Here is a 17452-nt window from a genome sequence, read left to right on the forward strand (position 1 = left end):
TGAACTGTCAAATAGCAGAAGATCTTATGGCTACTAATAGTCTAGAAGATACATACTGGAATTTTTCCTTTGTTCATCCAGTTTAAAGATTTCATCCTTAGCCTACCCTGTAGCTACTTCTCTAAATATTAAAAAATATCAGACCTTTATATGGATATTTTCTGATCTTCATTCATACTGACATATACTTTTCCCCAAGTGTAATATATTTTACTATGCATTTCTGATTTAATACATGTATTTATAGCTTCTTCTTTGGATACTAAAGATCTAATTAGATCCCCTTCTCAGATGATCTTTGAGCTTGTTAGTCAAAACAATTAATAACTATGCTTAATTAGCATCTGTTTTTACAGAAGTTGGTTTTCTTTTACTCTTAGCTTTTCCTAAAATCCCTTTGATGAGGATTAGAGTTCAGACATCAATTAAAAACTGCAGTCCAGCCTCTTGAGAAATTTTCAAATATTTTATCCAGATTTCAGGGTTTAAAAATCTGTTTTGTTTCATTCCTACATCTTTATTGTCTTAATTCACCTATTTCCTGTTAAAGGGTTAATTTTTGATTTAGGACCATAATCAAGGTATGAAACCTGATTTTCTTGCCCTTGATGTCCCTTTAGAATTACCAGTATGATCAGGTATGCATCAAATCTATAATCTTCATAGGAATCTAGTTTAGAAAAGATAAAAAATTAATATTACTTCCAAACACTAGATTACATAACAATCAGAAAAATATTTATATGTAATGCTATGTTGCTTTGCCATTGCACATTTTTTATAACGTGGTATTTTTATTAATATTTTTTACCATATTACTTAGAAGTAATGTTGTCTGAAACCCTGTTACTACAGAACAGTTTATTACTAATGACAATGAGATTTATATCCATTTTCTGACTCTGAAACTTTGGAAGATGTTTATCCTTTCACATGATTGCAATGCAAGGAGACCTGTTCTTAATTCAATGTGAGAAACCCCATTTCTTTAATGCTAACCTTTCAGGAAATAGAGTTGAAGTAAATTTTTCCTTCTTGTATCTATGTCCCCTTCAATATGGAAGCTTAAGTGTGGTGTACTCATAGGAAAAAAAAAAAAGAACAACATGAATATATTTATGGCTTTCATAGATTTCCAGGTTACCAGGCATCAACATAAAGTGTGTCTATTTTTCTATCTCAGTAATTGGGCTATTTTGCTTATGCCAAAATGACTCCATAATCAATGTTCAGAGAATTCTACTTCTTTGCTTTCTTCCATATACAGGAATGGTGTTATATTCATCAAATAATTTTGTTTTTCCAGAATTTTCTTCATGATGTCCACTTCCCTGACATTTTGTAGCTTTCTTCAGAGAAGACACACACAGAAGTAAAAGTGAAAGTGTGAACGAGATTGCTGAATAGAGGCACAGCTATATTTCATAGGAAGAGTTTTGATTTAATTTTCCTCTTTAGTCAAAAATGACAGACTTGGTTCTTCAATGTAGAGATCAGAAATAGAAAGATATTGAGCTGGTTGAGTGGGCTTATGGGAAGGATTTTTATTAATTCAGTAAGAAGTGCAGTGGGGACCCCTGGTGGCCTACTGGTTAGGATGCGGCACTCTCACCGCTGCGACCCAGGTTCGATTCCCGGTCCCCCGGGCAGATGGAGCTCATTAGCCCTGTGAGGCCATCCATCTATGAGAAGGTCACTCTAAACAAACCTACGTCCTGAGGACCTCACTGCCATTGTCCAAGCTCGCTTGGCCCCGGCAGATGAACCTTAGGATTAAAGGGTGGGCTCAGTTCAGCGCATGCTGTGTCTCACCTAAAAAATCCATTGCGCAGGCTTGAAAGGTAAAAGACCTTTCCCAAAATCTTTGTTCTCGAAGACTGGCCATTATGTTTTAAGCAGTGCAGTGGGTCTATGTGCATCAGAGGTGGGGTATCTGATGACAGTTATCCACGAACAAAAGTAATGTGTTGATTGGACAGAGGTGGAAGCAACACAGCTAGATTCAGACCCTATTTACCCAGGATGACTCTAGATGATTTAAAATTGATTTAAAGCTCAGTATATAGACCCAGCTTGGAATTATTTTTAAAAAAAGGTTTTAGTATATGCTTAATTAAACCAGTTGAACTCCCGCCTTCTTTGGAGTATTTTATCACCCTGAATTAAAACATGACCTCATTGGGCAGATAAAGGATTATCTGATGGTGGTTTCATATCATGCTTCTCATCAATCTCATATGCTCTGCAGTCTCCATAAACTGTGTGGAATACAACAGCTTTTAGTCAGAGTTTTGTGCAATGAAGCCTGCCTAAAAGCACAACTCAAAATAATGACACGTCTGCTACATCTGCCCATCTGTAAAAGACTAGATTAACCTGGAATGGGCTGGAAAGGCACACAATTAACTAACTGCAGACTTTTCTAATATATTTGAGGTCAGAGACTAATGGATGACAGAAACCTGGTGATGGTCATTGGGAGATGCCAGTGGTGACTCAATCTAGTGAGCTGATATTGAAAAAAGATCCAAAAAGCAGTTGAAATGCAGGAGCATAGGGGAAACATGCAGGTTTGTCTGGCATTGTGGGAAAGGCTGGGCCCAAAGAGGAGTCTCCTGTTTGGCACAGGAGCCCCGCCATTGGCCAGGGCTTGGCATGTTGACCCTGGGTGAGAGTCCTGCTCCTCTGGTCTGTGCTGCTGCCCTAAAGTGGACCAGAGAGGCTGGTCTGTGTATGTCACAGAGCAGAAACCTGAAAATAAACATTAATAATCACACATTATACCTGTTCTGTTTACCAAATATATTTTTGATTAGAGATCACTGATTATTGTGGTCTGTTCTTGCAGTCACCCCACCTACACATTGTGACAACTTGGAAGTGCTTTTGAGGTAAGGAGGAAAGACAAAAGAGAAAAAAAATCTCCTTGTAATTACAGTAAAAAACCCCCCAAACATTATGAAAATAATATTAATAAAATTCAACATGGGAAACTTTATATCAGACTGTAACACCTGTTATAACAGAACTCAAGCTACTTTGTTCAAAAATGCAGTCATTATTAGTGACATGGATAATTCACTCTGATCAAAAAATAAAAATGAGTATTTATATAGATGTGTCCATTTTCTGTGTCATAAAAAGTGTTTACTGGGAAAAAACAGCAAACAATTCTACTCAACTTTTTTTTTTGATGGGTATATGAATAATTTCAGTTAGCACTTACAGGCTTACTGTTAAGTAATATGTAATTTTATTTTTACCTATTCTGCACATTTAATTCAATGCGTATTTTTCCCCACTCTCTTTTTCCTGATGTTAGAAGTTTAGCCTTTGGGTAAAATAAAGAAAGTAATTACTTTGTGTCAAAATGGTGCAAGAACATAGCTCTGAGGTTATGAAACAGACTTCATTAGTAGCGTATGTCTTCAATTTTTTTCTATTATTTTAGCTGCCCTGAGAGACCTTGAAAAATGAAACTTAGCACTAATGGACCTGAAATAATACTTCTAACTTTAGCATAGAATCTTGTAGGGGTTACATTATAAATAAGAAATAGTCTTTCACATAAGAAATTGCCAAAAGTTTTACAAATGAAAAAAACTTGATGTGGTGCTTTTTAACTGGAATTTTATTCAATGGCAAAAAAAAGCAACCACACTGTTCCATCATTACTAATGGTTTCCAATGAAACATTACAAAGAAACTTTCAACATTTAGTGGTAAAATTATTTTGAATATTTCTAAGGAGGGAAGAAATTATTTAATCAAACTGCTATAATTCTAAATGGTTAGAAAAGTTTGAGCAGTTAATTTTTGTCTCAAGTTTTTTGTCTGCTGATAATTTGGTGACTGAGATTTAATGTTATTATACTAGTCTTTCAATGAAAATGAAAAACAAAAATGTGCAAAAAAGCCCCATGCAAAATCATGTAGTTCATCTGTTGCCACATCTATGTCTACAAACTTGTGATTCATTGTCAAAATTCTTAAGTTTCTCAAGTACATACAAGTCTTAAAGGGAAAGAAATATCTGAAAGTCTAGTGCAAATCAATGGCTACGAGCTGAGATAACTATACTGATTCCCCCCAAAGAAAGGAGAGAGAGGGGAATCTCAGCTGTAAGACTTCAGCATCAGAGAGGTGCCCTGGTGTACTTTCCATGCTGCCAGTACTCTCAAAGCATTTCTTGCCCTGCCTCATGTCAAAATGTAATTGGGGCTATTGTAATGAGGGGTGGGGAAGAGAAAAGGACAAATGAGGTGGAGTGACATTAGGCACCAATAGGCAGGAAAATTGCTTCAATACCTGAATGCATACTTACTTTTTAATTTTTTTTTCTCCCTATATAACTGTAGAATTAGGACTGAATTAGTAGGTTAGACAAACTCCAGGGCTTGGAGATGAGGTTTATTTTTTTGTGTATTGGGTTTTTTTTTAAGAAGTACATTAGGACTCCAAGAAAGGACAATATCCGCAGCCGGCACAACTGCAAACCTTTACAAATATATAAATAAAATTGGTTTTTTTGTAATGATGCTTGTTTGTTCAGCTGTCAGTTTTTAGGTTTTTAAGCTGCAGGTTTTTTTCATTTTGTAGACAAAAACCATATGACAATAATAGACAACAATATTTTTTTTGATTTAGGAAGATCAGCTTTGCAAGTATACAGAACAAGTTCTCAAAAATCGATGAATCATTTAATATGCTTTTTCACTTCTTGTTGTCAGAAATATTACTTAAATAATCTAACACAAAACCAATAAAGTTGTCAATTTGTTCTCTGTCACAAGTTCTTCAAAAGATATATCAATGTATCTATAGCAGTAGAATAAAGTCTGTTGTCCATCTAGTCATCTTCTTGTTTACTTCTAGGGTTTCTCTCACTCATCAAAACAGTTTTCTAGAAGGAAACAGGCATGCAAAGCAATTTAAACTGGAGAAACTCATCAACTGCAATTTGATCAAATCGGTGTTGCATTTAAACATTGCAAGAAGATCTTGCATTCACTTCCTCTTATTGCCAGGTGAACAATCAGTAATTACAATGATTAATTATGATGAAAGCAAGTTATTATTTTTTAGTAGGCTGTGCAAAGAAGGCTTAAGAATTAATAGAAAAGGGCCTCCAGGTGACTATCACAAGAACATTACAACCTTGCCTTGACTGCAAGCTGAGTGACCAAACAGCATAAGCTGTGGCATACAGGACAGCATAAAAAAGAACTGAATGGGATGAGCCGTGGCAGGGGCCCTGGACCAAGCGGTGTTCAAAGAACAACACCTGAGGTGCCTGAAAATGTGTAGTGTGATATCATCATGATCTGACTTGACTGATGACCTGTGCAACAAACCCTCAAGGAGAGAGTCAAGGGGAAAATGTATATAAGGAGAGAGCCTGTGTCAAGGTTGAGCTGCTGGGCAGAACCTGACACCGAGCATAGCTGGGGTGATCACTGTATTTTCTCAGCTTGCTCTGTGCCAACCCACAGAAACTGTGCCAAAGCCGTCTCATCTAACTCCCACTCAGTATCAAGCTCTTTTGGGATCTCAAGGCTGTTTACCTGTTTTACTGTGTAAAATAGAGAAATTACAGAAAAGATCACAGCAATCTTATGTTCCTGCTTATGCTGGGAACTCTGGCTGTTGCACTGCTGGATGAGAACCTGCCTGTGGACTATGGCATGCTGTGTAGAGTTCCCACCTGTGGTCAAGTTGGTCAGCCTCACTGTTTCTCACATCTTTACAGTATTTTTCCGAGTGAGCAAAGCTATAAATCTTCTACCTGTACAATATCAAAATTTTCATGTGGTACAGAGGCACTGGGTTCTTACACTTCTCCATAGGAATGAGCTCTTGCAGGACATAATTAAAGGCAGTGCATGCTGACATCACAGTACGTGCTCAGGTTATACAGCAATCACTCAAGCACTAACATACAGGTCTCTACAGCCAAGGCCTATGACAATGTATACTGCCCATATTCTGATTGAAATCACAATCTACTTGTTAAAATGTCTTCCCCAGTGCCCTATTACAGTGCATGTGGGTGTGCATGTATACTGAGCTATTCCTGACACAGCCCTGCTTGGTTCACATTATAAATCGATCTTAGCAGTGTCTGTGGATAAGTATAACTTTTTGCCACGTGGCATTACATTTTGCAGGGTATTTTAAACTACAATACTACCGTAGGATGACATCTAGACCAGACATTTAGAGTTCCAGTTGTGATTAAATAAACTCCTATAGCAAGAGGATTTCAGTTTGTTGCATTTGCAATATATTGAAGAGACATGAAGCACTCTACAAAAGCATCTCTGATGCTTTTTTCTTCTCTTATACTTGAGAGTTTTTAATGTAACTGTGCCTAGAATTTATTTAATGATTTGATTGATTAGTTGTTTTTTAAGTAGTGACATAAGAGCCAGAACAGGGGATTTCATGAAAACACAGATTGCCAGAATCAAAGCTTTGTAACCACCACAGTTTGAAGTATCTTTTGTATTATTTTGGGGAAATCCAAGCACAGATGTAGGCAGAAGGTTGTGTTCACAGTACATCAAAGATCCATATATATCTGTTTGACCATTCTTCTAAAAAGTGATACTGAAAAAAGTGTCAGAACCTGGGATAAAGGTTTTTCCCGTCTTGATGACTGAAACAGGAATATACATCAATGATATACATAAAGCTTAAAATATTATTAAGTTGAAGTTTCTCTAAGTTTCTTTCAGTGTTAAGGGTAACAGTAGAAATTATCATAGAATCACAAATTATGGTGAGTTGTGATGCCTTAAGCCCATAATGATTTTTTTATTTTTCTACCTTATAAGTTTTATAGGTAATAGAAGTAGATTTTAGAAACCCTTTCTCCCTCCTCCCCGTAGTACCCCTTAGTTTATACATTCCTTAATCCTCTCACCCCATTCCATACCCCCATATCAACCCTATTCCCATATCCAGTAGAAGATGTTTTGTCTCTTAGTCAAGGCAAGCCTGTCTTGTTTGGAGAACGCCTGTATCTTGGCCTAAACCGCAGGACAGAGTCAAGGAACTGTGTGACTCTGCTCTCTGTACCCCGAAGATGATGAAGAATGATGAAGAGGGGGTCCCAAAAAGCCCCCCGACCCAATTCCAGGAGGTGGGCCAGGGGGTGGACCAGGCCAAAAGTTATAGGGTGGACACACTTGGGATTGGCCAGATATTGTTATAAATGTAACATCCCGGGCACAGCCCGGCGCACGTCGTGTAACATCTTTTGCCTTGGCATAATTAAACCCTTTTTTATCTCACCCCAGCTTACGGCTCCTAGATTTTTTTTCGTAGCACCAGCTGAGCAGGCATCAGTTGGAAGTGATTGATCAGGATCAGTCCAACTCTTAACTCTGCACAGGGTACCCCAAGAGTCACACCATGTGCCTGAGAGTATCAGCCAAAAGCTTCTTGAACTTTGTCAGGCTTGGTGCTGTGACCACTTCCCTGAGGAGCCTGTTCCAGTGCCCAACCATCCTCTGAGTATCCAACCTAAACCTCCCCTGACACAGCTTCAGGCCATTTCCTCAGGTCCTGTCACTGGTCATCAGAGTGAAGAGATCCGTATCAGCCCCTCTGCTTCCCCCTGTGAGGATTTTGAAGGCTGAATAAACCAATTATATTGAGAGTTATTTCATAAGTGGAGTTTTACTTCACAAATTTGTCTAATTATAATGGAAAGAACTTTTATTACACCTCGTCTCTTCACATATGACTTATGATTCAGTGTCTATCCTTCCTTGAAGTTTTAAATGAATATGTGTTCACTGATCTACAATGCCACTTAAGACAAAATGTTACCCGTATAATTCTGTTGTACTGGTTGTTATTATTGTAACAGTAAACACGAAGTCCACAAACTGTTGTGTCTTTAGACAGATGACCTGAGACACTAAAAATTATTTTTTAAAAAATACCAAGCCCCTTTACCAAATTCCTGCAGGATATCCTGTTACTGAGTTAAATTGTCCAAGTAGTCTTCCTGTGCCTATCTACGTCACACTTTTTCACTTGAATTTATTTACAGCTTCTCTATGTCCTCTGTTTTACAAGTAGATCTTTATCATGCAGTTCAGTGGCCTTTTTTTTTTTTGAACTATACAAAGCTTAAATATATGGAGCAGTAATAAGCAGGAGGGCAGAGAAGAGCCTGCTTCCCTAGAGTAGAGAATTCTATTACTTATAGACTACAATTCAGGAGTTCAGCAGCCCAAAGGGGTAGAAAAAGAAATGTGGGATGTCAAATTAAAATAATCTGCGCTGAAATACCATCAAGAATTCTGATTTAAATTTCCGGTATTTGCAGTCATAGAATCATAGAATGAGTTTGGTTGGAAGGGACCTTAAAGTTCATCTAGTTCCAACTCCCCTGTTGTGGACAGGGACACCTTCCACTAATCATTCCTATCTCTCCGTGTGTACGCAGCCAACTGCAGAGTTTTGCAGTGGTAACTTTGCTACATATCAAAAAGTGTCTGAGTGGCATCTCCTACTACTGAAAAGTAAGGTACATATTCTCCTGTCACACAATATCAGAAATAAATATCAGCTGACATCCTAAGTTTTAACACGGAAAAAAAACCCCAGCAATAATCCTTGACTTCTCTTTTCCATGCTACTTTTGATTTGATAGGTGTATGCCATCTATTTATTATTTCTTTTGCAAATTGAAAAGTCTTATTTTTTCAGGATTTTACATTTGGAAGCCTTGATACTTGGTTCTGTGTCCCTTTCAGTTCTACTGTTTTTGAGATGGGGCTCGAAAGTACATTGGTAAAAGGTGAGGATGCTCTGGAATTAGTGCAGTGGGGTAAGATTGGAATTTATTTTTTTTTTGATTACTAACTAGTGATTACTGAGCTAATAAAAATATAGACAGACCCAATATGTTTGCAATAATACCTGGATCTTCCACTTGTTAAGAAAAATGATTTCATAATTTTTTTTAATGTTAAATATGGTCAAATGTTGCACTGTAAAGTAGACAATGTATGAACTGGGAAAATGGAGAGAGATATAATGCAAAAGCTCATATTTTCATGTCTGTAATCTATAAAACTGTGTTCAGAGATTGTTGAAAAATATGCAAATGAAAAGTTCTTAATATACTGGGAGTAAAAGAAGTTGGTAACATGTCCTTAAATTATTTGTAAATTCTTTTACTATGGTTACTTCACCATTTCTTAGATCTAAAATACTTTTAACTGAGTTGTATATATTTCTAGTTAAAAGTTACATATGCCATTTACTCAGTAAAATTGATTATTTCTTTTCTTCATAATATAATTGTTAAGACAGTGGCAAAGAACATAACACTGAGGATAAAATGAGCTCTATACAAATGGTAAAAGAGAAAGTGATTAAAGCCTAGAAAAATGCATAAGGAAGAAAGAAGAAAGAAACATCATGTAGCTACTGGAACTGTGAGTAAATCGCCTGTTTAAAACAGAAAAAAGGTTAATGTCTAACTTGGGGGAAATGGAATTGTTTGATAGCTCAATAGAGAACTGCCCCACCTGTGCTTCAGGCTTCAAATAATATGAACTACCTAATATCCTAAATTGCAAAAAAACCCCTACTTTGTGGTTTTAGTGAGTGTAATGGTGGTTAACCTTTTTAAGCTGTTGCATAAGCTAAGAGCTTCTATTAAACCAGTGGAGAAAACATTTACATAGACTGTGGAAACCGCAAAACATCATCTATTCCCTCAACTGCTGGTGACTTCAAACTGCTTCCACATTTATAATTTTTTTTTAAGTGGCTGAATTAAGAAAATTAACCGAGCATTGCCAGTTCAGAGATCTTAAATGATGCATTAAGGAACTAGTTAGTGTGTGTATGTGCAAAAAGAAACAATCTAAAAGTGGTCATTAACTGAGGGCAATTTAACCCTACCACATGTCATAGGATTTCTGTATCAGTGAAGATGGCTACTTACTATATTATGAAATCTGTGCAACAAGCAGGAAGAAGTACAAGGCCAGTATGCTCAGATGCCATGAGTTTCCTTTACTGTCTCATGATGCAAGTAACTCAGTGAGTACAGTAATGTGAGGCAGAAAAACAGCAGGTTATTTCAAAAACATAAGCCACTTACAACACAACAGAAGTGTAAATGTAAATTCATGAGTTTTGTAAATTAAGAATGGATCAAACTGCGACGGATATACAATTTATTGTTTAGTTTAGATGGCAAATGAGGTTTGAATTATTTTACAATTGAAGAAACAATACGTAAATTGGAGCTTAATACAAGGTTACTTATTAATTGTAATTCATCATAGTTTTATCAGACATAAAATAATTAATGGAAACCTAGTTTTAAACAGGTTATTAAACTGCTGCCTGATTTTATCAGATTAAAGTGGTACGGAGCAGGTTATAGCTAAGAAAAAACATAAACCAGTTTCTCTACAGCATATTTTTGACAAGTAATGTATACCAAAATTACAAAGTGGAGAGAAGTACTAACTATGTGATATTGGCTGACATAACTTAATCTGTTAGTCTATGTCTTTGGTAAGTAAGGATGAAGAAAGGCTCATGCAGAGAAGACTTAAGATGTATCTTTGCTATCCTGGTGGCTTGCCTTTTTTCCAAACCAACCCATCAGCTTTCTAACTATGCAGATTTGATGTGTGTTTGTCACACCCAGGCTCTAAGCTAGGGCGAGCAAAGCAGTTCTCCAGCCAGAATAGTTTAGTTATTATTAAACAGTTTACTTACATCTGGATTCCTTGCAGTACTTCTGCTGTGTCCTGTAAAGCAGAAAATTTAAATAAATCAGAACTCCCATAGCTGGTAATGAAAACCTTGGTCATGAAGAGCATACTGTTATCTAAGATGTGACTTGACACAGTGTTCCCTGAAGCCCTTGTTCCCTGAAGCCCTATTTAGCATCCCTGATTATTTGAGTATACTGTAACTTCTTAATATCCTTATAAAGGAGCTCCAAAAATAGGGCTTTTCTATCATGGAAAGACCTTCAGAACCAAGCAAAACAAATTGAATAGAAAATTCATGAAGAAGTTCATATAAAAAAGTTCAAGAATTAGAAGATAACAGGCTTAAAACTGTCTTCCTCCAATCACAGGAATATGTCTTTACCTTTGATTTAACAGGTTTTTTTCTTAATATAATGCTATTTTGGACCGAAGAAAAATGTCCTGTCTGAAAGCTGTATGAAGACTGATACACTTGGCTTCCAAATTGGCTCCACTTGTAAAGGGCAAAAAAAATCCAAAATGCAACATAAACTATGTCAATCCCCTTATTAGAAGGTGAAAGAGGAATTACGGACACCAGAGTATTTTTTCACAAGTCTCAGTTCAAGATACAGACTTGGGCTGTTAGAAGAGTTTGCTGCTTATTCTGTAAACTCAGTGCCATTGAATAAGGTAGATGTTTTAAGCAATCTTTCTGTGGGAATGGCTCCCTCAAGAATGAGATTTATCATAGAATCACAGAATGCTAAGGGGTTGGAATGGACTTAAAGATCATATAGTCCCAATCCCCCCTGCCATGGGCAGGGACACCTCCTGCTAGACCAGGTTGCTCAGTGCCTTATCCAACCTGGCTTTGAACACTGCCAGGGATGGGGCATCCACAACATCCCTGTGCAACCTTTTCTACTGTTTAACCACCCTCAGGGTAAAAAGTTTCTTTCTAATATCTGACTCTCTTTCAATTTGTACCTATTACTCTTTGTCCTATCACTACAATTCCTGATGATGAAGAGTCCCTCTCTGGTTTCCCTATAGGCTGCCTTCAGATACTGGAAGTTTGCTATGAGATCTCCACACAACCTTCTCTTCTCCAGGCTGAACAGCTCCAACTTTCTCAGTCTGTCTTTGTAGAGGAGGTACTCCAGTCCTCTTATGAACTTTGTGGCCCTCCTTTGGACTTGCTCCAACAGTTTGATGACTGTCCTTATGTTGGGGGCACCAGAGCTGGATGCAGCACTCCAGCTGCGGAGTCTCACAAGAGCAAGTAGGGGGGGAGAATCACCTCCTTCAATATGCTGGTCACACTTCTTTTGATGCAGTCCAGGATTTGGTTGGCTTTCTGGGCTGTGAGCACACACTGCCGGCTCACATTGAGTTTTTCATCAGCCATCAGCCCTGAGTCTTTTTCCACGGGGCTCTTCACTTCTCCGCCCAACCTGCAGGTGTGTCTGAGATTGTTGTGAGCCAGGTGTAGGACCTTGCACTTCACTTTGTTGAACTTCATGAGGTTTCCATCAGCCCACCTCTCAAGCCTGTCAAGGTCCCTCTGGATGGCATCCTTTCCCTTCAACATGTCAGCTGCTCTAGATAAGAGTTCTATTATCCCTAAAGCTTTCAGAAACAGGTTTATATAAGCTTGAGTTTGGCTTAGGATATGTTATTGAATTCTTTGCTTTTTCTTTTCTGTCTGAGAAATACTCGGTCATTTATAATGAAAACTAAGGTTGCAACAAACAGATGGAAATTCCTGTGATAGCTCTATTCCCATAATTCACTAATCTATGTAAATGGCACTATTAAGAATAGCAGGTTTTAACATGGAACTAGGATCTTTGATGGTGTAAATCCACAACTCAATAGACTTATGCAAATTTATACTATTTGAGGTTATCACCCATAGACTAGTAGAGAACATTTTCTGGCACACAGATACCTCCATTTCACAGTTAAATTAACTTTGTAATTATCAGGATTGGATTCATTCGCTAAAAAGCCCTAATGACACCTTTGCTACTTATTTAAAGGAAACCACATAATATTCATTAAATGACGAATATTTTTAAATTAAATAAGTCTTCTTTATTGACGGTGGGAAGAGTTCTAATTTCCAGATATCAATATAGACTCCAGGTGCTCAAGAACTCAGGAACTAAGGCAATATATCAATGAAATATGTCAATAAACATATATACTATGCTATTAGAGCAATTAAGCAAGTAATTAACATCTCTAACACACTTTTTCACTCTGGCAGTTCAAGCTGTAAAAACGTACCTAATACTGCATTTCATTATTCGTGAAATGGTACATTCTCATGCCCACATAAATGACAAAAGATATGACTGTAAACCAGTAATTTGTCAATTTATGTTTTATCATACTAACGTTGAAATATTTTGTTTTAGTTTTAACCGAAAGCCCCTAAGATGTTTTTTTATGAAAGCTTGAATTTGTCATCTGAACAGCTTTTCATTTTATTTTATTGCTATAGGTGCAGTTCTGTGAAAGTAACATCTGGTAATTATCACAATCTTATACCTGAAAAAGAAGCAATTTTATAAACAGTAAAACTAATAATGAAATAAACCAGAATAAATATAAGAAGATACAGAACAACAGATACATAGCTGTTTTAAAAGTTAAACAGACCATAAGCACTGTGGGATACCTGGATTTCATGATTTAATTTAGTATTGAATTGCATCTTGCATCAGAGATATTATCAATTTGCCTTATTATTTTATAATGCAATATTCTACATTGAACTACTCTGCTAGCTGTAAATCTGAATATAATTAAAATTCTATTTTTGAACAGCAGTTTTATTTTATCTGTTTTGGTATATTGCTTAGCTAAACATCAAATTTTTGATTGTACTATCTTTACCTATTTTTACCCCACGATGAGAAAGTGTGATTTGTTTTCCACAAGTCAATAGAAAGCCCAGTTCAGAGCCCTGTATAAGATCAAGAGTGGTATTAGCAGTATTAGTGGTATTTAATAAAAAATCTTCATCAGTACTGTGATATAATGAATCTGTTCCATAACATGAATATACCAAGAGCCTAGAAATAAAAGTTTTGTGAGAAGAATTGTAAACTGCACATCAATTTTGTCCCATGGCTTAGCAGTTCTAACAATACCCAGTTTGAGACCAGAAGTTGCTTAGAAGTTGCTTAGAAGTTGCTTTGAGGGCAATCTGGGTGCAGCTGTGCTGGTAAAGTACATAGGAGCAAGGCACATCCTTGAGCACTCTCCCTTGGTCCAGAACACCATTTCACTGCTGGCACAGTGCCTACACTGGTTTTGGGTTGTGCCTGCTAATACTCATTCAGATAATACCCTGCCACGGCTAAAGGATATCAAAAGCCAGGAAGCAAACTGAATAAGAAGAGTGACTGAAACCATCCGGTATTTGCAGAGAGATGAGATAGTCGCTGGCAGTGCTTATGGGCAAAGCCTTTTCTTCTTCACAGCGACAGCACTGGCTGAATGGAGGGCATATTTGGGAGTATGGTTCAAGTCTCAAGTATATCACAGAATATACCAAGTTGGTTGGGACCCAGAAGAATTGAGTCCAACTCTTAGCCCTGCACAGGACCATCCACAAAAGTCACACTACATGCCTGAGAGTATATACAGATAATCAGAAAGGCTGGGTAGACATAAAGTGTGAAATCCATGTCAGCTATTATAATAATTCCCCTTTAGTCACCGTTTTGAAGCAGTGCCCATAATGCATCTGAGTTTCCTCCTGATAGGAGTCTTTCAGGGTCATCTGAGAGATATTCCTTTTTCCCTAACCAGAGCACAAAACTTACATGACCTGGACCTTGTGCAGTATTTTCAGTAACAGATATACAATAGAGCTGTCTGGTTGCTTTTATGGCCTGCCTCTGAGCACTGTCTGACTCTTTATTAAACATTCATTCTCACATCACTTCTGTGACTAGAGGAGATATCTTCCATTTACAGGGGTATAACTGAGATACAGAAAGATTAAATAGGCTAGTCTCAAACCCTACTAAAGGCTGCTATCGATTTGAATGAGAATTAGATCAGGTAATTTGTGAATTAACTTCCTCAGTGTGAAAATCTGTCTAAATCTATTTATAGAATTAATACTGTAACTCAGGCATGTATCTTAATTTCTGTATTGCTATACTTTCCTAGAAAAAAAAAAAATTTAAATTACCTGCTATCTTTCAAAGATATACATATATATATATATACATGTATGTTGTATGTATATATGCAGGCAATAAGGTTTACATTATAGCGAAGAAGTGCTCTGGAGCTGAGAATCACATCAAAGAAGAGAGGAGACTTTCCTACCTGGCAAGTGCTCGAAACCAGAGCAGAAAAAGGTTCCCCAACCCCACCTCCAGAAGGCAAAGCAGGGAAGCCTTCATTCAGAGGCAACTCTGACTCAGCATGGGTGGTGCCGGCAGGGACTGCACCCATCCCCAGCCCTACAAAAGCCACACCCTGGGAGCCTGTCCCTGGCCAGCTGGGAATGATATGCGAGGATGAGAGGTGGTCTGCAAGCAGCGACGGTGGTCTGCCGCTGACTGAAATTTGCTGGCCACACTGGAGCACACTTACAGAGATAAGCCAGGAGCTCCTGAGGTAACAGAAGCCACCAGGGAAACATCCCAAAGGAATTAAGGGGTGTTCCTGTAGGAAAGCAACACAACTGGCAGCCCAACTGAAGTGCCTTTACACCAACACACACAGCATGGTCAACAAAGAGCGGGAGTTGGAAGCCACCAAATTCTGATAGAAAGTTATGTCTGCATGCTGGGCTGCATCAAAAGCAGCGTGGTGGCAGGTCGAGGGAGGAGATTCTGCCCCTCTGCTCCACTCTGCTGAGATCCCACCTGGAGCACTGCATCCAGCTCTGGGATCCCCAGAACAGGAAGGACATCGAACCTTCTGGAGCAAGTCCAGAGGAGGCCACTAAGATTATTAGAGGAGGGATGGAACACCTCTCCTATGAGGAAAGGCTGAGAGAACTGAGATTGTTCAGCCTGGAGAAGAAAAGTCTTAGGAGTGACCTAATTGTGCCCTTTCAGTACCTAAGGGAGCCCACAAGAAAGATAAGAGGGGGACTTTTTACAGGGGCGTGTAGTGACAGGACAAGGGGAATGGCTTTAAACTGAAAAACAGTAGGTTTATATTAGGTATTAGGAAGATATTCTTTACTGTGAGGGTGGTAAGGCACTGGGACAGGTTGCCCAGAGAAGTTGTGGATGTCCCATCCCTAAGCGTGTTCAAGGCCACTTGTTCTTAGCAACCTGGTCTGGTGTGAGATGCCCTGCCCATGGCAGGGGGGGTAGAAATAGATCATCTTTAAGGCCCCTTTGAACCAAAACCATTCTATGCTTCTAAGACATTGAGGGGGATGCTTTGTTTAATTTGAAACAAAAAAAATGGGCAAAAAAAAAAAATTAAGGCATCCCTGAAAAAAGATGACAGAATTCTATGTATGTTTTTAGGCTATAATTACACAGAAACATAAAATTAATTTCTTAGGAATTATTTTTGGAGAATACAAAACCAACTTTGATGTTTTTAACATTACATGACCCAATTTAGTAGCACAGTTGACAAGTATTTTGGTGTCTCTAGAGACATATGATTACTAGAAAGAAGGCAGAACTGAGCACTGATGGTTACTTGTTGTATATGATTGTGGTGGCCTAGTGGTTAGCGTGCAGGACTTTCACTGCTGCGACCACGGGTTCGATTCCCCGGTCTCCTGGCCTGATGGAGGTCGTTAGCCCTGTGTGGCCATCCATCTATGAGAAGGACACTCTAAACAAACCTACGTCCTGAGGACCTCACTGCCATTGTCCAAGCTTGCTTGGCCCCGGCAGATGAACCTTAGGATTAAAGGGTGGGCTCAGTTCAGCGCATGCTGTGTCTCACCTAAAAAATCCATTGCGCAGGCTGGAAAGGTAAAAAGACCTTTCCCCAAATCTTCGTTCGCGAAGATGGGCCATTATATTATTATTATTATTATGTGTATGTGCTGACTTCAAATGCAAAAGTACATCATATTTTTGTTAAAAACTACATGTGGTGAAAAAGAGTTCTTATTATAGAAATATTGGAAAGGTAGAATGATAGAAGAAGATGGGTGTGAAAGCAACATCAGAGTAGATGGATTCTTTCAAGTCAGAGTAAGACTAAATAATTAATTATTGAGTATATGGCTCAGTAGATTGGAATTTCTTCATATTGTAGAAAGACTATTGCCTCCAGACATTATATACTTTTAGTGATTTATTTATAAATAGTATATTTTATATTATAAAATATTTATAAATAGTATAATACCTTATTCTAATATCTTGGTGAAACTTCCAAGATTTATTTAATCTGTAATTTTTTAATGAAAGTTAATGTCAGTAGACTGATGCCTGCTCAACTGGTGCTAAGAAAAAATCCAGGAACAGTTAATTAGGGTGAGATAAGGAAAGGGTTTCATCGTGCCAAGGCAATTGATGGTATACAACGCGTGCAGGCTGAGCCTGAGATGTTACAATATATAACAATATCTGGCCAATCCCAAGTGTGTCCACCCCCTGGCCCACCCTCTGAAATTGGGTCTGGGGTGCATTTTGGACCCTCTCTTCATCAACCTTCATCATCTTCGGGGTACAGAGAGCACAGTCACCCAGTTCTTT

This window comes from Neopelma chrysocephalum, unplaced genomic scaffold (genome assembly GCF_003984885.1).
Source record: "Neopelma chrysocephalum unplaced genomic scaffold, ASM398488v2 Primary Assembly neopelma1_80b, whole genome shotgun sequence".
Taxonomy (NCBI): Eukaryota; Metazoa; Chordata; class Aves; order Passeriformes; family Pipridae; genus Neopelma; species Neopelma chrysocephalum.